Here is a 13,241-nt window from a genome sequence, read left to right as displayed (position 1 = left end):
TTTCTTCGAGGACATTTTGGTCTACAGCCCTGACTGGGAGTCGCACTCAAACACCTACAGGAAGTGTTCTCCATCTTGCGACATCAACAGCTCTACCTCAAAGCTTCTAAGTGCACCTTTGGAGCGACTGAAATTGAGTATCTCGGTCACTTTATTTCAGCTGAAGGAGTAAGAACAGACCCCTCCAAGATCGCCGCTATCAAGCAATGGCCTACTCCTACCTCTGTTAAGCAACTGCGCAGTTTCCTCGGCCTTGCTAACTACTACAGACGCTTCATACGAGGGTTTATAGCGTTTTGTCTCGTCCTCTCACTACTCTGCTGCAGAAAGATGGTTTCCTATGGAACTCCGAAGCTGATACAGCTCTGGATAACCTCAAGTCTGCGCTTTCCTCATCTCCGGTCCTAGCACTACCAGACTTCGACAAGACGTTTGTGGTTGAAACTGATGCTAGCAACACTGGAATTGGAGCAGTCCTTATGCAGGACAACCACCCCATATGCTCATCAGCAGAGCTCTGGGTCCAAGAAACCAAGCCCTCTCTGTCTACGAGAAAGAATTAATGGCTGTTGTCCACGCAGTCCAAGCTTGGAGCGCTTACCTTGCTCATCGACGTTTTATCATCAAAACGGATCAAAAGAGCCTCAAGTATATGGTCGAGCAAAAAGCAACAACACCATTTCAACACATGTGGCTCTCTAAGCTGATGGGGTACGACTTTGAGATCCAATACAAGTTGGGAAAAGAAAACGTGGCTGCAGATGCTCTCTCAAGGGTTTCTGGTTCGCAACTGCTACACATGACGTTGTCTCAAGCGCACCAAGGCTTCTACGACTCTCTGCGTTTGCTCTGGCAGAGTGATCCTAAGCTACGCAAGATCATATCTGAGCTGCAAGCTGACCCTAAATCCCACCCTTCTACACCTTCATCAACGACGAACTAAGACGCAAGGGAAAACTCGTCGTGGGGAACGATGTGAACATAAAAACACACATCTTCCGTTGGCTCCACGACTCGGCTATAGGAGGACACTCAGGCAGAGATGCAACCCTCCACAGGATCAAATCACTCTTCTTTTGGTCAAAAATGAGCCTCGAGGTGCAGAACTATGTGCGCAATTGCGATGTCTGTCAGAAGAACAAGTATGAGAATGTGGCCAAGCCGGGTCTACTGAATCCATTACCAATCCCTAACGGTGTCTGGGAGTCAGTCAGCTTAGACTTCATTGAAGGTCTCCCACAGTCTGCTGGCAAACACTGTATATTGGTGGTTATTGATAGGTTGAGCAAACAGGCTCACTTCCTAGCACTCTCCCACCCCTACACTGCTATTGAAGTTGCACAAGCCTATCTAGACAATGTGTTCAAGCTTCACGGCCTCCCTAAAGACATAATCAGCGATCGCGATCTTACATTCCTCAGTGACGTTTGGAAAGAGCTCTTCCGGGTCCATGGGGTTGATCTAAGTTACTCTACTGCCTACCATCCTCAAACTGACGGGCAGACAGAGGTAACTAATAAGACCTTGGAGACTTACCTAAGATGTATGACCGCTGAGACTCCGCAAACATGGAGCAAATGGCTCCCTCTTGCTGAATGGTGGTACAACACAACATACCACTCTGCCATCAGGAGCACACCATTCGAAATAGTCTACGGTCAACCTCCTCCTACTCATCTTCCATACCTTCCAGGTGAAAGCAAATCTGCTTTGGTTGATCGGAGCCTACAAAAACGCGAAGAGGTCATCTCTATGTTGAAGTTTCACTTGCTGCGCGCTCAGAACAGAAACAAGCAAGCTGCTGATTCTCATCGCTCTCCACGGTCCTTCACAGTGGGTAGCTATGTTTACCTGAAGCTTCAACCCTAGAGGCAGAACTCACTTAAGAACAGGAAGGTACCACACAAACTATCTCCTCGCTACTATGGTCCTTTCCGTGTTCTAGACACTGTCGGGTCTGCTGCTTATCGACTGGATTTACCCGCGGGCGCAGCCATTCACAACGTATTCCATGTGAGCCAGCTGAAGCTGTGCCCAAACCCTCAAGCTGCTTCATCAGGTCTTCCTCAATTCTATGTTGATCTTGGCACTTCTAAGGAACCGGAGCAGATTTTGGAAACTAAGATGGCTAAGCGTCGTAATGCTGCTGTCACTAAGGTCCTAGTCCAATGGAAGGGTGAGACTCCTGAACAGGCCACTTGGGAATTCTACAAAGACTTCATCGCCAAGCATCCTCAATTCCATCCTTGAGGACAAGGATGATTTCAAGCAGGAGGTATTGTGACAGCATATTCCTCTGATCTTATCTCTTAACGGCTCTTTTACTATTTTCATAAGATTCCCGGTTTGCATACCGGTTTACTGGTCACGTGTTAGACCTTGCCAGCATTTCCCTTTAAGTACTCTTTGTCATTTTCTTAAGAAGGTATCAATCCAAAATAACATTTCCTCTCATCTCTTTCTCTCTCTTACTCCATTATCATCATCCCTTCATCATCCTTAAGGATCTTGTACTCCAAGGTGACGCACTTCTTCCTTAAAAGCTCACCTTCTAGTCTTGATTAACATCTATCTCTAATCTCTCGGTGAGGTTACAGAAAGATATCTATCTCATTACTTTTCCTGTCTCATTCACGAAATGTCATGTCGTACAAATGGAGCAGCATCAAAGTCTTCGATGAAGAACTCATCTTGAAACGTAACACCAAATCCCAAATAAATACCTTTCTGAACCAAAACCATCACAACAACACAGGAACCAATAATGAAATAATAGTACAAGTACTTTTCTCTTTAATTAAAAATAAAATATCCATCTTTTTATTGAGACACAACAAAATATACATCTATTGGATTAACTTAAACATGATTTGAATTTCTTATGATATAAATCTAACTGATAATGAAATAACATAAGTAAACAATATGTTTAAAAACTTAAATAAGTTTTTTTTAATTATTATTAATAAATTAAAAAGAAACACAAGACCATAATAATCAAAACAACAGAAAAAACAACAACAATAATGATAAAAAGTTCAACATCACTCAAAAGAACCATGACAGAGACCCAAACTACATAAGCAAACCCTTTTACCTCTAAAAATCATGTTTTGATCCTCATCAACCTCTCCAGTATCATAAGACATTCCATTACGTCGGCCTCGCCCTCTTTTGATGGGACCTATGCTGGGATCGACATCAACAGTGTTGGATTCATCAGATGGTGAAAAAAAACTAAGTGGTGTGGCTATTAATATAGGTGAGAGCAGGGGCGGATGGAAGTACGGCCGTACGGGGTCACGTACCCCCTACTGATTTTTATTATTTTCTTTGATAGTTTAATTTAATTTATTAAATATCATTAGTTTAGTGAAGAAAAATGTAAAAGTGCCCCCATCAAAAATATTTTTTGGTGTTTATAATTTGGTGCCCCAATTAAAAACTTTTCTAGATTCGCCCCTGGGTGAGAGGGTGTTGGTGTGTTGTAGTTTTCGTCATTAGCAGGTTGAAGCGGTGAGGCTTGAGAAATGGGAGGTGTTGTTGTGTAAGGGATCTCATACAACGGTTTGGACTTTGGAGTGGTGTACCACTTGAGAAGTTGGTGATGAGATGTTCTCCATCTGATGGTTATCATCGTCAGCAAAGCTCGGGATTAGATAGCTGAATGGTGTAGCTTCGATTGGAGTAGACCCATCAACTGCAAAAGTAAATACTGCATTAAGAAAAAAATAATGATCAAAAGTTCATAATCATTAAACAATCACATAACTATGACTATTAATGTTCTGAAGTCAATCGTAATCATATCTAAGACTAAAACAACCACTAAATCTCATTTTTATTCTAATCTCAGTGCTAAATGCTTAGAAAAAATATTATCAAAACAAATAACACTACATATATAAAATCATAACACAAACATCAAATTTAATTTTGAGAAAATTACAATTTCAATAAACTTCTCTTATATATAAAAAAATTCCCACAAAAAATCTTATTCTTTTCTTATTTTGTCTTTTTATCAAGTCTACTTTTTCTATACAAATTTTTTTTTCTCATTTTGTCTATTTATTATCAAGTCCTATTTTCCTTTTCAATCTCAAAACTTGAAAAATAAAAAACTAGAAATGACTTATATTAATTGGCTTAACTTAAACATGATTTAGATTTTTTATGATAGAAATCTAACTGATAATGAAATAACATAAGTAAAAAATATGATAAAATATTTAAATACTTTTTTATTCTTAATGATTAAAAGGAAACACACGACCATAATAATCAAAACCACAACAAAAAAAAAATACGACAACAATAATAATAAGAAATTCAACCTCACTCAAAAGAACCATGACATTTTTCCAAACCACATAAGCAAACCCTTTTACCTCTAAAAGCCCTGCTTCCATCTTCATCAACCTCTCCAGTATCATAAGACATTCCATAATCATACCTCAACTCTGTCAACAGAGGTATATGCCTCTTTGCAAAAAACGCAATACGAACCGAAGGTAGGCCATCCTTTTCAAACTCAACAGGCTGCCACATAGCGTTAGCCGAGCAGCTATGGTTCATGAACCGTCTAACGTTACCAATTGATCTCGCACTGACAAAGATTTCCGACCTAAGTTTATAAACTTCAGAGACTTCGTCCCAACAGTCTTCACCCACAACTTCCGGTTCATAGTTCCTCCTAAAGTTTTTGTAAACACGAGAAGTACATGACATAGCGAGTTTTTTTTAGTTGTTAGCTTGAGAAAAACACAAGACTATCCTATAAAAAATCAACTAATTAACCTTGCATATAACTATAACCATTAATGTTCTAAAGTCAATCGTGAATCATATCTAAGACTAAAACAACCACTAAATCTCCCTTTTATTCTAATCTCAGCGATAAATGCTTAGAGAAATATTATCAAAACAAATAGCACTACATAACATTATAACACAAACATCAAATTTACGTTTTTAGAAAATTACAATTTCAATAATCTTCTTTTATATTAAAAATATTTTTCTAAAAACAAATCTTATCTTTTCTTCTTATTTTGTCTTTTTCATCAAGTCTATTTTTCTATAAAAAATATTATTTTCTTCTTATATTATCTATTTTATCAGGTCCTATTTTTCTTTTCAATCTAAGAACCCGAAGAATAAAAGACTAGAAATGACTTATATTAATTGGCTTAACTTAAACATGATTTGGATTTCTTATGGTACAAATCTAACTGATAATGAAATAACATAAGTAAACAATATGATTAAATACTTAAATAAGTTTTTTATTCTTAATGATAAAAAGGAAACAAAAGACCATAATCATCAAAACAACAACAAAAAAGCAAAAGACAACAACAATAATAATAAGAAATTCAACCTCACTCAAAAGAACCATGACAGTTTACCGAACCACATAAGCAAACCCTTTATACCTCTAACAACCATTCTTCCATCTTCATCAACCTCTCAAGTATCATAAGACATTCCATAATCATACCTCAACTCTGTCAACAGAAGCATATGTCTCTTTCCAAAAAATGCCATACAAACTGAAGGTTGACCATCCTTTTCAAACTCAACAGTCTGCCACATAACGTTAGCCGAGCAGCTATGGTTCATGAACCGACTAATGTTACCAATCAATCTCGCACCGACCAAGATTTCCGACCGAAGTGTATAAACTTCAGAGACTTCATCCCACAGTCTTCACCCACAAGTTCCGGTTCATAGTTACACCTAAAGTTTTTGTAAACTCGAGAAGTACATGACATAACAAGTTTTTTTGAATTGTTAGCTTGAGAAAAACACAAGACTATCATATAAAAAAAATCACTAATTAACCTTGCATATAACTATAACTATTAATCAAGGTTTTGAAAACTGGACCGGCCGGTCGAACCGGTCTGACTGTGACTCGTTAAAGAAGCCGAGTTCGGTTCGTTTAAACCCCGGATTTGAGAAAAACCCGTGAAACCGGCTAAAACCCGGTAAATTCGGTAATCATATTCAACTTCAAAACACGGTTCTACATAAATCAACATATAATTAATGTATTTTCAATTTTTATTAAAATTTAATAATTCATAATTAATGTTTAATTTTTACTATTTAATTGGCTTTCGCTTGATTCTATTTTAAGTTTAAAAAATCTATTTTTGACTCTCATATTTTATTCTCATTTTGCTATATTCATATAATTTAAGAGATTTAGTTGTAAAAATAAATAAATATGTAATTTAAACAGTCACTCATTTGTTTTTTTGTTATCAATTTTAGTTGATATAGTATTCACTTGTATATATAAATATACTTATGGTTATTGTTTATTATCTAATTAATAAAAGAGAACATAGAACATATTATATGTAGAACTACATTTTATAAATATATGATTATTTAGATTTACTTATTTTTAAATAGAAAACCCGGTTCGACCGGTTACACGGGTCCAACCACTTAACCAGTAGCTTTACCGAGTCGGTATCCGGTATGGTTTTAAAAATATTGCTATTAATGTTCTGAAGTGAGTCGTGAATCATATCTAAGACTTAAATAACCACCAAATCTCCTTTGATTCTAATCTCAATGATAAATGCTTAATGAAATATTATAAAAACAAATAGCACTACATATATAAAATTATAAACCAAACATCAAATTTACTTTTTTAGAATATTACAATTTCAATAATCTTCTTTTTTTATTATAAAAAAATATTTTTCTAAAAAAATCTTATTTTGTTCTTTGTTATTTCGTCTTTTTATTAAGTCAATTTTTCTATAAAAAATCTTATTTTTTTTTATTTTGTCTTTTTTTTATCAAGTCCTATTTTTCTTTTCAATCTCAAAGCTCGAAGAATAAAAGACTAGAAATGACTTATATTAATTGGCTTAACTTAAAAATGATTTGGATTTCTTATGATACAAATCTAACTGTTAATGAAATAACGTAAGTAAACAATATGATTAAATACTTAAATAAATTTTTTATTCTTAATGATTAAGAGGAAACACAAGACCATAATAATCAAAACAACAACAAAAAAGAAAAGACAACAACAATAATAATAAGAAATCCAACCTCACTCAAAAGAACCACGATAGTTTTCCGAACCACATAAGCAAATCCTCTTACCTCTAAAACCCATGCTTCCATCTTCATCAACATCTCCATTATCATAAGACATTCCATAATCATACCTCAACTCTGCCAAGGGAGGTATATGCCACTTTGCAAAAACACAATACGAACCAAAGGTTGGCCATCCTTTTCAAACTCAACAGGCTGCCACATAACGTTAGCCGAGCAGCTATGGTTCATAACCGACTAATATTAGCAATCACTCTCGCACTGACTAAGATTTCCGACCGAAGTTTATAAACTTAAGAGGCTTCGTCCCAACAGTCTTCAACCACAAGTTCGGGTTCATAGTTCCACCTAAATTTTTTGTAAACTCGAGAAGTTCAAGACATGACGAGTTTAATTGTTAGCTTGAGAAAAACACAAGACTATAATATAAAAAATCAACTAATTAACCTTCCATATACTATAACTATTAATGTTCTGAAGTCAATCGTGAATCATATCTAAAACTAAAACAACCACTAAATCTCTTTTTTATTCTAATCTCAGTGATAAATGCTTAGACAAAATATTATCAAAACAAATAGCACTACATATATAAAATCATAACACAAACATCAAATTTACTTTTTTTTGAGAAAATTACAATTTCAATAAACTTCTTTTTTGCGAAATAATATTTTTCTGAAAAAATATTTTGTTTCTTCTTATTTTGTCTTTTCTATCGTCTATTTTTCTTAAAAGATCTTTTTTTTTTCTTATTTTATCTTTTTATCAAGTCTTATTTTTTTTTTCAATCTCAAAACTTGAAGGATAAAAGACTAGAAATGACTTAAATTAATTGGTTTAACTTAAACATGATTTGGATTTCTTATGATACAAATCTAACAGATAATGAAATAACATACACTATGATTAAAAACTTAAGTAAGTTTTTTATTCTTAAGGATTAAAAGGAAACACAAGACCACAATAATCAAAACAACAGATAAAAAGACAACAACAATAATAATAAAAATGTTCAACCTCACTCAAAAGAACCACGACAATTTTCCGAACCACACAAGCAAGCCCTTTTACCTGTAAAAACCCTGCTTCCACCTTCATCAACCTCTCCAGTATCATAAGACATTCCATAATCGTATCTCAACTCTGTCAACGGAGGTATATGTCTCTTTGCAAAAAAGGCAATACGAACCAAAGGTTGGCCATCCTTTTCAAACTCAACAGGCTGCCACATAACGTTAGCCAAGCAGCTATGGTTCATGAACCGACTAACGTTACCAAAAGCTCTGGCACTGACCAATATTTCCGACCGAAGTTTATAAACTTCAGAGACTTCGTCCCAACAGTCTTCACCCACAAGTTCCGGTTCGTAGTTCCACCTAAACCTTTTGTAAACTCGAGAGGTGTCGAAGACGTACTCGTCGTCTTCTTCAATCTCATCTCTTCTCTTAGCTGTGCCAACCAACTCGCAGATAAAAGTCCCGGCTCGTATGGGCTCCCACGAACGTAACCCCCAACCGCAGCTCTCCGTCTTGAACACTTCCAACCGGAGTTTCAAACCGCTTTGAGATAGCCTGTTCTTGCAGTCCGCGGGGCAAGAACAGGATTCGCCACATTCGTAAATCATCGGTTTACGATATAGTAAAATGCGGTTATCATACGGTAACTCGCCGCCATTTCTTTGAATACAAAGACACGTCGGATCTCCACATGACTGACCACCTTGACAAGTGTTGTTGCATCCAGTAGATTGATGGTTCAGAACGATCATCATACTCAAACTTTCTGGAGAGGCTCTGTAGTCGAAGTCTAGAGGCCACTCCTTGTCGTTCTCATCGATCTCGTTCACGATCGGAACTGGCAACGCCTCCAATCCAAGAGAAATATCTTCAAACACAAAACCCTTCCTCGACCGATTACTCGAACCACACTTCATCAATTCTTCAGCTAACTTCCACGTGGCGAAACCAGAAGGCTGGTCTTGTTTTCTCACGAGATTAAACTTGAATTCATCAAAGCCGGTGGTCCCTTTCTCTATCCAATAATGGGTTACCACATAGAGACCATCGTAGATATATACTTTCCCTTTTTTATCGCCCGGATCCTCTACACCTCTAATCACTCTAACTTCATTTCCTCTTTTCTGACTTGTGACCAACGCTAGGTTTCCTCTTGTAAGGTCTTGATTTCTAGGTTTACCATCCTTACACGTTCCTCCTTGCCCGGTGTATACCAAAGTATGAAGCTCGTCCGTTTTGTCGTTGTAGTGTCCTACTGATGTAACGACACTTGTTGTTAAGCCTTCTGCTTCACCATCTTTCGCTAGTAGATAGTCGATACCAGCAGGCATCTGAGTGTGAAGTCCAACCAAACACATCTCTCCCCAGAAGTAGAATATATCTCCTGGTTGTACCCCTGGAACCGGACCGATTCTCTTCTTCTTGTTAGTTCTGACACCCAGATTGGTAAACCTACTGAAGGCAGTTGTGACCACAGCTTTCTCGCAGCTTATGTGGCCTAAGCGACGACAAACGGCGTTGAAACGCATCCGAACGGAGTCCACCAGATCTTCATTCCCATTTTCTTTCTCCTCTTCGGTTATCATCGAGTCAAAACTGGGACAAAATATTTTGTCGTCGGGATTATGGGGTTTCAGCTTCTTCACAGGCGTCTTGGCGCTCTTCGAACCCTTTGGTCAGCCCCGTCCTCTTTTAAGTGGATCACTACTCGGAGCAGCATCATCATCAGCCAAAGAGTCGTGGTTGGAGTCATCGTATGGTACAATAGCTTGAAGATCTGTGGCCATTAGAGGAGGATGAGGGGAGAATGATGTGTTGTGAGTTTCATCATTGTGACCAGATACAACCACTTCATTGTTGGGATGAGAGGTTTCCATCTTCTTCTTGGACAGCTTTGAATTCTTTGAACCTTTTGGTCGGCCTCGTCCTCTTTTGATAGGACCCATGTTGGGATCGACAGCAGCAGTGTTGGATTCATCAGATGGTGAAATGAAGCTGAGTGGTGTGGCCAGTAATAGAGGTTGATAGGGTGTTGGTGTGTTGTAGTTTTCCTCATTAGCAGGCTGAAGCGGTGAGGCTTGAAGAATGGGAGGTGGTGTTGTGTAAGAGGTCTCGTCATCAACAGTTTGAAGTGGTGTAACCACTTGAGAAGTTGGTGATGGGATGTTCTCCATGTGATGGTTATCATCGTCAGCAAAGCTCGGAATTAGATAGCTGAATGGTGTAGCTTCGATTGGAGTAGACTCATCCATTGTAAAAATATGTCCTGCATTAAGAAAAAAAATGATCAAAAGTACATAATCATTAAACAACCGCATAACTATAACTATTAATATTTTGAAGTCAATCGTGAATCATATCTAAGACTAAAACAACCACTAAATCTCATTTTTGTTCTAATCTAAGTGATAAATGCTTAGAGAAAATATTATCAAAACAAATAGCAGTACATATATAAAATCATAACACAAACGTCAAATTTACTTATTGAGAAAAATACAATTTCAATAAACTTATTTTTTCTTATAAAAAAGTAATATTTTTCAAAAAAAAATCTTATTTTTTTCTTATTTTTTTAATCAAATCTTATTATTCTTTACAATCTCAAAACTTCAAGAATAAAAGACTAGAAAATGATCGTTAGGGTCTACCTGAAAAAACAGAACAAGTTCAATGTTCGGTCTTATCTTCACAATATTTGAACCGCATAATAACTAAACTACATACCAACATATTCAGATCTGAGTTATAGTGAACACCAATGTATTAACGATAGTCCTTTCATTTTGCTTTTTATTTTCTTAAAAAATAAAGGATATATAGTCAATGGTAGGATGATTATTAAAACTAAAATATAGTGATAAGAAAAAATTAATCTGAAAATTGAATTTAATCGTATCTTACAAAATATAGTCTCAATGATAACATCACCAAAAATAAATACACATAAAATAAACAAAAGAGATATGTAAATTCTATAACAAGTTCAACATTGAACTATATATTAACACGTACCTTTGAAAGACAAGAAATAATGAGAAGTAGCCCAGCTTTCAAAAGAAAAGAAGAAACAAGAGAGATCGGTGAATAGAGAAACAGGAAAAACTATACTGATAGAATATGTTGAAGTAACAAATAGTATACTGATTATTGATAGTTGGTAGTGAAGAACTGCACAAGAGAGAGCCTCTATTTAAAAGGATTTCAACATGATAGGGTGTGTCTACAAGAAGAATAAGAGCCTTTAGATCTAGCTTAATTCATCTTAACCGTCTAAGATTTTGACTCATAAACAACCTTAGATTTTTTTTGTATTATTCATTGAATCTAATAATAGCCATTAATGGTATTACCAGTTTTGCCTTAAAACTTTTTGACTTGAACATAAAAAATCTTTTTCTTCCATTTTAAATAAGAATAATATAACATATATCTATATATAACTTTCAAAATCTGAATGGTTTTGAGATAAACTTTCAAAAAATTACCAAACTTCTGACTGTTCTTTTGTTTTGAGTCATTGAATTAAAAAAAAATCTGTTTCACATACATGTTTGAGAAATTTGTTGTTATTACTAGTATAGTATCATATCTAGCAAATTCATTATACGCAATAACGTTTAGATAGAAACGTAGAACATGAATAATGGAAAAAGTCAATATCCCAAGCAGTAGTTTGTGGCACAGTACTATAATCTGAAGCACCTATTTACAATTCTTTTTTCTTCATAGTCATGAGTTTGTACACATACAATTACAGTATTGTTTTTAACGTTACACATACACTCAAACCTAATAATATTTTTTTGATCTCGAAGGATCTCTCATATTCTTAGTTAATTATTTAAGAAAGCCATTACACGAACCATACACATTTTTACGCACAAGTTGTATACTAGAGATATATATATTCTGAAATCTGATATGTATATACAACAAATTTTAGAATAAAATTTCCAACAGCTTCAAATGTAAAACTGACACTCGCATATTGCTGGAAAGATAGATAATGGATAATAATTTGCCAAGAACACAACAAGAATTTGTTTTTTCTTTCTTCGTTGATAAAGAGAAACAAAGCATGTCGAAAAACAAAATTAACATAACAATAATCAATTAGATGAATCATTCTAGAAAAATACAACCAGTACATAATATCCTTTATATATTATTTGAGAAGCATTGCAACATTTTTTGTAACCACGTGTCATCATTAGAATGATTTTTAGAATCCTTAGACAAATATGTTGGTCCGTCTAAATATATAATAAGCTTTTTATCAAATCACAATAAATACATTATTAATGTGCTTCATTATTTCCTTAAATAAGATTACGGAATTACCTAATGTGGTTAACGTATATATGACAATTAATAATTTTGAATAATAAAGATTTGATAAAAATAAGTGTGTATTATAATTATATTTGTTTAATTTTAAGCTATTAAAATAAAATAAACAATCATACTAACCATATAATAAAAATTTTAAAAAAATATTTATATATTATATTTTGAATTTTTAAAATGAGTATAAATTACTAAAACTGTTAAAAGTTTCACATTCAAATTTTGTGATCTATGATTTAAAACTTTTGTTATGACATGATACAAATAATTTAAAAATAATATAAGTTGAAAGTCTCATTTAATAAGTATCAAAAATAAAAGATATATAAATATATGTATAATTTTAAATTAAACTATATGTCATATAAAAATACATAAATATCTTAATTTTGAAATTTACTTTGAACATTTTTTTGATAAAAAATTTGAAAAAATATTGACAACTTAATTTCTTAAAATATTATAAATTACTTAAACCATTAATCTCACAGTGAAAATTTTGTTATCACTAATTTAGACTTTTTGCTATAGCAGATACAAATGATAAAAAATAAATATGAGCAAAAAGCATCATCTAATAAATATTAATATTAAAATATACCATATATATGTTAATATCATTTAAATTTAATTATATATCATATCAAATAGAAAAAATATTTTTTCGATTTATAAAATTTATTTATATGTTCGCACCAATTTAATTATATTAGTAGTAGATAATGAATTTTTAATTATTCAATATATATTTATTATTTCATAATATTTTATAAACAT

General features: G+C 34.3%; 1 pseudogene; it reads right to left on the bottom strand.

Annotated features, from left to right (window-relative positions):
- Nucleotides 1-7,901: 7,901 nt before the first annotated feature.
- On the bottom strand, nt 7,902-12,517 carry LOC125601078 (annotated as a pseudogene).
- Between the last annotated feature and the right edge of the window lie 724 nt (nt 12,518-13,241).

Source organism: Brassica napus, unplaced genomic scaffold (genome assembly GCF_020379485.1).
Source record: "Brassica napus cultivar Da-Ae unplaced genomic scaffold, Da-Ae ScsIHWf_2430;HRSCAF=3139, whole genome shotgun sequence".
Classification (NCBI taxonomy): domain Eukaryota; kingdom Viridiplantae; phylum Streptophyta; class Magnoliopsida; order Brassicales; family Brassicaceae; genus Brassica; species Brassica napus.
The sequence above is the reverse complement of the archived record's forward strand: the minus strand, read 5'-3'. Positions and strand labels throughout refer to the sequence as shown.